This window comes from Chiloscyllium plagiosum, chromosome 37 (assembly GCF_004010195.1).
Source record: "Chiloscyllium plagiosum isolate BGI_BamShark_2017 chromosome 37, ASM401019v2, whole genome shotgun sequence".
NCBI lineage: Eukaryota > Metazoa > Chordata > Chondrichthyes > Orectolobiformes > Hemiscylliidae > Chiloscyllium > Chiloscyllium plagiosum.
This window is the reverse complement of record NC_057746.1, coordinates 20,483,565-20,491,597: the sequence shown is the minus strand read 5'-3', so window position 1 is coordinate 20,491,597 and position 8,033 is coordinate 20,483,565. Positions and strand designations below refer to the sequence as shown.

The 8,033-nt window shown below is 47.5% G+C and overlaps 1 long non-coding RNA gene across 1 annotated transcript in view; it reads left to right on the top strand.

Moving 5' to 3' along the window:
- The window catches only part of LOC122541354, a 33,328-nt gene extending 32,328 nt beyond the window's left edge, over positions 1–1,000 (top strand). The window contains exon 3 of the long non-coding RNA XR_006309577.1: positions 732–1,000. This is a non-coding gene — a long non-coding RNA (uncharacterized LOC122541354). The remainder of the gene's footprint in view (positions 1–731) is intronic.
- The last annotated feature ends 7,033 nt before the right edge of the window (positions 1,001–8,033 follow it).

The window sequence follows — 8,033 nt, the reverse complement described above, 5'->3', positions numbered from 1 at the left end:
TAGTGCCCAGGGATGTGCAGGTTAGTGTGGATTGGCCATGCTAAATTGTCCCATAGTGCCCAGGGATGTGCAGGTTAGGGTGGATTGGCCATGCTAAATTGTCCCATAGTGCCCAGGGATGTGCAGGTTAGGGTGGTTTGGACGTGGGGAAATGCAGGTTGGTTCTCGTTGGAACCCTCTCTGCAGGGGTGGTGCGGACTCAAGGGGGAGGTGACGGCTTAGCGTCATTATCACTGCACTATTAATCTTGATAATGTTTGAGGGAAACAGGTTCAAATCCTGATATGGTGGAAAATGAATCCAATTTTGAAAGAAAAAAGGTCTGGAATTACGTGTCTAATGATGAGCATGTATCCATTGTCAATTGTCGGAAAAAACCCTCCTGGTTCACTAATGTCCTGCCGAGGAGGAAGCTGCCCTCCTTACCTGGTCTGGCCCACATGAGTCCACACCCACAGCCATGTGGTTGACTCTTAACTGCCCCTCAGGGGCAATTAGGGATGGACAATATCCAGTGACACCCATGAGCAAATGTAAAAATTGGCCTCCTTCTGTATTGTACGGATTGGTTGCACTGATGGGTCTAGTTCTGTATCTCCTGTGCAAACGAGTGTATGTGCTGCTGTGCAAGATCCCGCAGAGAGGTAGGTGATTTGCGTTGCGTCAATGAGAAGGAAGGGCCAGCCTTTCAGCCTAACAGCGGTCTGCCCTTTCTTTGTGCCCTGGAGCAGGACTTGCGACCCCGTGGCGACCTCCTGAACTCCGCCCTAGCCATGGAGGCCGGGGCTGAAATCCAAGTCACCCACCCACCGCGGCTACTCGTCAGGGAGCACGGCAAGAAGCACTCAGATCCTCTGGGAGTTCAGCATGGTAATGAAGTAAGAGAAACAACTGCCAGCAAGATAACATGTTCTTTCAGCTCAGCCTGTTACCCACATCTAGCTCTCAGTGTTCATCTGCTCCCCCAGCTGTCACGCTCCAAGTTAAAATAAACCTCTTCCCAACGTTAATATGTTTTCCTCCCTCTTTTCGCGGGATTGTCGCTCCTAAATGGTTTGAAAGTCGGGCAACATTGGCTCCCTTACATAAAAGGGACCTATGTGCCAACTCCCCAATGCCAATCCTGATAGGATTGCCCTGGCGTGGGCAATTTGTAACCAAGCTGCTGCAAGAATCCCAGGCATTAGGTCATAGAGGTAATCGTTTTTTCTCAGACAAAACTGACAAAACTGTTCATTTCACTTCTGTCTATTAGCGATCACTGTTGACAGTGGTCAGTCGAGATGGTACCAAAGAAACACGTTGGGTTTCTGATTGGCCAAGAGGATAAGGACGCGCCCAGTGATTAATGGGGCAAGTAAGAGCACTCGAAGGTAGGGTCATGTATTAATTAATTCTTTCACAGACTACGTTACCCATTCGTAATTGATGGTTAAACTGTGTGCTGGGGCCATTTCGAGGATGACATTGTGGGTCTGGAGTCACGTGTAGGTCAAAGTCAGGCAATGATGGCAGATTTCCTTCTCTCGAGGGCATCAGTGGTGGTCACCATCACCAGCAATGAGTGAATTTGAGGACTGGTCTCCCAGTGAGACAAATGCAAGAAACCGAGTTTTGAGAAGATTTGTAGCACAGGTTGAGGTTCTGGATGTAGGTTTGCTCGCTGAGCAGAAAGGTTCATTTTCAGACGTTTCGTCAGCATACTGGGTAACGTCATCAGTGAGCCTCCGGATGAAGCACTGGTGGTGTGGCCTGCTTTCTATTCATATGTTTGAGTTTCCTAGGGTAAGTGATGTCATTTCCTGTGGTGACATCATTTCCTGTGGTGATGTCTTTCCTGTTCTTTCTCTCAGGGAGTGGTAAATGGGATCCAAGTTAATGTGTTTGTTGATAGAGTTCCGGCTGACTATGATCCATGAACATCAACTAGCCACAAAATGACATGACCCACTCTCACTAATATCCTTACACATGGATAAGGAAGGACACCACTTCAATTGGGACAACACATCCATCCTAGGACAAGCCAAACAAAGACATGCACAAGGATTCCTAGGAGCATGGCATTCCAACCGGAACTCTATCCACAAACACATTGACTTGGACCCGATTTACCACACCCTGAGAAAAAGAACAGGAAATAATATCACCCCAGGAAATGATGTCACCACAGGAAATGACATCACCATCCCAAGGAAACCTAAACACATAAATACAAAGCAGGTCATAACACCAGTGCTTCATTGGAGGCTTACTGATGATGTTACCTCGTATGGTGACGAAACGTCTGAAAACCAACCTTCCAGCTCAGTGGGCAAACCTACATCCAGCAAGAAACCGAACTATGATGCTGCATCCGTTGCTGGCTCATCCTCCTCAGCCCCCACCCCCCCCCCTCCCAGTGTATAGTGGCTGGGATAGTCCCACAAACCTGTCTGAACGCTATCCCCAGGGAATGTAACCTGCCTCCAATACTGCAGACAAAGTGCAGACATTTCTCAGAGTCACCGCCTGTTTCACTCCAAGAAGCATCATAATTGACCCTCTTTGCCTCAGTTCATTAACAGTGCGTAAGACCACAAGACACCGGAGAAGGAGTAAGCCATTCAGCCCATCAAGGCTGCTGTGCCATTCAAAGAGATCATGTCCGACCTGACAATCCTCAACTTCACTCTCCTGCCTTTTTTCACCGTAACCCTTGATTCCCTCGCTGATTACAAAATCTCTCTCTCTCAGCCTTGAACGCACTTCATGACACAGCCCTGCTAGCTCTCTGTGATAAAGAATTCCACAGATTCACTCCCGTCTGAGAGAGGAAATTCCTCCTCATCATCTCTGTCTTAAATGGGTGGCCCCTTATTGCCCTCTGTGCTAAATGCTACTACTGTGTGACAGTTACAATGCTCTTGGGGATTTCCCGAAGTCATTCCCTGTCTCATTACACATTACCAAATCCAAAGCTTGTCTCCCTGGTTGGACCAACAACACATTATCTAAGAAACTACCTTGACTACACTCGATGAATACTTCCTCATGGCATATCTTTGCCAATTTCACTTTCCCAATCTATGTGAAGATTAAAGTTACCCATGATTAGCACTATCTGCTGATTGATTCCCTATCCTACAGAACAGCTATTGTTAGCTGGCATGGCCTACAGATTTCCTCCCACCAGTGACCCCTTTCCCTAGTTACTTTGGACCTTCACCTGTTTGAATCCGCCATCATGCAATCAGAGATCATTTCCTGCTATCGCACTTCGAGTTTCAGGGTCATACAGCACGGAAACAGACCCTTCGGTCCAACCAGTCCATGCCGACCGTGTTCCCAAATCAAACCACTGAACAATCTTGGTTATCCGAACATGGATTTTCCGACTTTCAGGATTATCCAAACAAGATCGCGAGGTCCCGTAAATGCTTCCTTTGTTTACGATCTGAACAAAGTGCTTCCCGCTCGTCTTTTTTGGATAATCAAGGTTGCTCTGTCGTTCCACCTGCCTGCTCCTGGCCTGTATCTATCTGAACCTTTGCTATCCATGAACGTATCCAAATGTCTTTTAACTGTTGTAACTCTACCTGCACTCACGACGTCCTCTGGCAGTTTCTTCCACACATGAACCACTTTGTGAAAAAAAAGTTGCCCCTCATGTCTTTTATAAATCTTTCTTCTCCCACATTAAAAAATATGTCCATTAGTTTTGAACTCCCCCATCCAAGGGAAAAGACTTTTGCCATTTATCTTACCTACGCCCCTCATGATTTAACAAAACTCAAACCCCTTAAAACATTGCCCTCTGGTCTTGAGATCCCCCAGTTTTGGGAAAAGACCCTTATGATTTTATAAACCTCGATAAGGTCACCTCTCAACCTTCCAGTGAAAAAGATCCCAGCCTATCCAGCCTCTCCTTTTAACTCAAACTCTCCAATCCCAGCAACATCCTGGTAAATCCCTTCTGAGCCCCCTCCAGCTTAATAATATCTTTCCTGTAACAGGGAGACCAGAACTGGGCACAGTATTCCAGAAGAGGCCTCACCAATGTCCTGTACAACATCAACATGGCATCCCAACTCCTATACTCAATGGTCTGAGCAATGAGGGCAAGCGTGCTAAGCAACTTCTTAACCACATTGTCTACTTGTGACGCAAATTTCAAAGAATTCTGTACCTGAGCCTCTAGGTCCCTCTGTTCCACAACACCACACTTTTCCATCTTGGACCAACAAAGCTACCCCACCTCCTCTCCTTTCTGCCAGTCCTTTCGAAAAGTCACAACTGAAAATTAATTTCCAATTTCAATCACCTTGTAACCACGTCTCGGAAATGGCTATAAGATCTTGCACATTAACCACTGTCTGGGCCATTAATTCATTTATTTTTTTTCTGAATGCTGCTTGCATTTAAGTAAAGAACCATTAATTTTGCTTTTTTACGAAGTTTCCCCCTTTGACCCCATTTGTTCCTATCCCACTCTGGGTAACGTTATCCAAATCAACTGAACTGCGAGGCCATCACATTGTTTTTCTGCTGAGCCCTCTGCACCTCGAATTATTTTAAAGCCTTCTGCAGAACCCCAGTTGTTCAATTTACCTGAATACCGGTCCCAGCTGGTTTCGGGTGAAGCACATTCAAGTTGAACAGCTCCCTTCTACCCAGCCAGTGTCCCACGAACTGAAACCCAGTCCACCCACACCAAATCACCCGTTTAACTCCTCGACTTTACCGATCCTGAGCTAATTTGCCCGCGGCTCAGAAAGTAATCAAAGAACGAAAGAGGGGTACAGCACAGGGACATGGCCTTTCCCTCCAGGCCTGTGCTGAACATCATGCCCTAACTGAACTCCAACACAAACCATCTGCCCTTATTTGGCCTGTACCCCTCTACTCCCTCCCTGTTCAGGTAACCATCCAGATTCCTCCTAAATGTGCCTGCTTCCACCACCTCTTCTGGCAGCGTGTTCCAGGCTCCTACCACTCTCTGCGTGAAAACCTTCCCTCGCACATCTCCTGGAAACTTTCCCCCTCTCACTGAACCTGTGGCCCCCTTGTAATTGAAACTTCAACCCCTGTCTCCACCTCTCGTGATTGTGGAGCCATTTATCAGGTCTCCTCCCAGCCTCCAACTTTCCAGTGAAAACCATCCTGGCCTATTTAACCTCTCCTCACAGCCGATGCCCTGGAGAGCAGGCAACATCCTGGTGAACCTTTTCTGCTCGCTCTCTCTCTTTCTCCAAAGCTTCCGATGTCCGTGTGGCGACCAAAACTGCACACAATACTCTGAACGCGGCCTAACAAGCAGCAACATGGTTTGCTAACTTTTGTACTCCATGCCCTGGCCAATGAAGGCAAGCGTTCCATAATCACCTTGACCACACGTGTTGCCCTTTTAGGGAACTGTGGGCCCGAACGCTTAGACCCGGCTGTATGTTAGTGTTCCTGGGGGTTTCTGCCATTTACAGTCTAATTCACACCCAAATGGGATCCTCCAAAATGCCTCATCTCGCATTTGTCTGGAGATTATTACCTCAGAGGTTTGCTGAAAGACTTTGGACGTTTGGGAGCTGAACTGAAGAAAAAAAAAACAGTTGAGGTACCCAATCCTTTACCCGAAATAGTTTTCGTGGAGTGGGGAGCGTTATTTTGGCGTGTGAACTGGTGAGCTGACTCCACCCGCACTCGACCGCACCCCCACCGTCACTCAGGTGTGGCCCAGCACCAGCAGGCGTGCATGGTGTCTCAGCCCTGGTACTGCTCACACTCAGGTCTGCTGCTCGGTAAGACTTTCTTTATTTCACTGTGAAGACGGCATTTATTCCGAAATCCGAAAAACTCCGAATTCCAAACAACGACTGCCCCGCACCCCCTCCCCCAACGATTTCGGGTGAAGGATTGCTTACCTGTACGTTCCAATCCTATCAACATTAACAGCACCATAAAGAAAGCACCCTTTTTTAGTTTAGCGCTTTTGAACCGAAATGAGGAAGAAATGTTTTGACATCGGGAGACTTGCGAGGATGGTTACATGGTTTGAAAGGTTTCTGCCTGTTGCTTGCCCTGTTTGTGTCGACACTGGTCCCAGCAATGTGCGGACAACCTGGCATCGAGATTATTACAAGGTGAAGCAGATAGGTTTGTGGACCAGGGACTAGTTATCAATCCCAATAACCTGTCTGCCAACAAGCGGGGGAGGGAGGTGATGGCCGAGTGGTATTATTGCTAAACTGTTAATCTAGAGACCCAGGTGATGTTCCGGGGATCTGGGTTCGAATCCCACCACAGCAGAAATTGAAATCAATACAAGTCTGGAATTAATTGTCTAATGATGACCAGGAACCAATTGATTGGGGGAAAAAACCCATCTGGGTCACTAATCCCGTTCAGGGAGAGAAATGGCCACCCTTACCTGGTCCGGCCTACATGTGACTCCAGACCCACAGCAATGAGGTTAACTCTTAAGTGCCCTCTGGGGTAATTAGGGATGGGCAATAACTGCAGGCTTGGCCAGCGATGCCCTCATGCGGTGTGCATGGTTACAGGGGTTGGTTGAATATGACAGGGAGAGAGGGAAGCTGGCAGATCTGCAGTAACTCTTCCTCAGTTCGCTGCGGTTAGGCACTTTAAACCAGATGAAAGCCAGCATCCCCTTCCTTCAGCAGACACTGTAAGCTATGTCTTTGATTTGGGCAAGTCAGGGACATTCCTCAGTAAGCCTGCTATGCCTGCAGTCCAGATTGACTGCACTTGAGAGCGTATGAGTGCTAACTCCTGCTTCTTTTTATCCTTTGACAAATGGATGAAAAGTTATTAAAACACACACAATGCCATCTTTCAGCTCTCCTCCTACAAAGCCAGAAACACTTTATCGAGCAAGAGGCTCACTGTGGCTAGAATGTATCTATTGGGCATTAAGAAGCAGACTGGTTCTCTAACTGCCTATCCCCTCAATCTCTGCACTTGCCTCAAGGACTCAGTCCCCAAGCTGTCACCAGCTCAAACACCTGGCCCATTGGCCACACTGCTGCCACATAGGAAACACAGAAGGCAACTGGCAAACGACAGTACTGATAACAGACAGATGTGTGTGTGTGTGCCTGTGTGTGTGTGTTTGTGTGTCTGTGTGTGTTTGTGTGTGTGCCTGTGTGTGTGTCTGTGTGTGTGTTTGTGTCTGTGTGTGTGTGTCTGTGTGTGTGTGAGTGTGTGTGTGAGAGAGAGAGTTTGAGAGTGCAGACTCTGCCTTTGTCTGATGTACCTTCCAGTGTGCAGGAACAATATTAAAAGGAGACGTGACTGCAGATGGGGGAGAGATTGTACATAGTGAGGCAGAAGGAGGATGTTCAAGGGAAAACATATCTTACTGCAGATATGGGGAGGGGATGTTGGGGGTAAATATCTTACTGCAGATATGGGGAGGGGTGTTGGGGGTAAATATCTTACTGCAGATATGGGGAGGGGCGTTGAGGGGTAAATACGTTACAGTAAATATGGGGAGAGGATGTTGAGGGATAAATATCGTAGATATGGGGAGGGGGTGTTGAGGGGTAAATACCTTACAGTAGAGAAAGGGGGAGTTGTGGGAAAAATATCTTACAGCAGATAATGACACCAATTCTTCCCCTGAGGTTGCTGGGTGGGGGTTTATTTCCATTAACTGCATTCTTGTAAGTGCCTAACAGGAATGTTTTGCGTGTAGCTGTGTCTCTTTGATTGCACGGCTGTCTGTATGTGACTGCTATGTAGCGTGTTTGTCCCTACACCAATGTTAGTGTTAATCTGGCTTTGTCTCTGTGCTTCTGCGTTGGTGTCTCCCTCTATCTGTCTGCCTCAGCATGTCTCTCTCAGTCATTCTATCCGCATTTCCTTGGATTTCAAATATTAATAATTTGCCTGAGTACACCCCCTCCTCTCCGCACACCACCAGCCCCTGTGATGTCCGTCTATTTCTGTGTCCCACCTCATGCCTGCAGACCCCTCTCTAGGTTTCTGCCCATGTCTTTCCCTCTGTCAGCAACTTGCATTTGTACATGGAAACATCC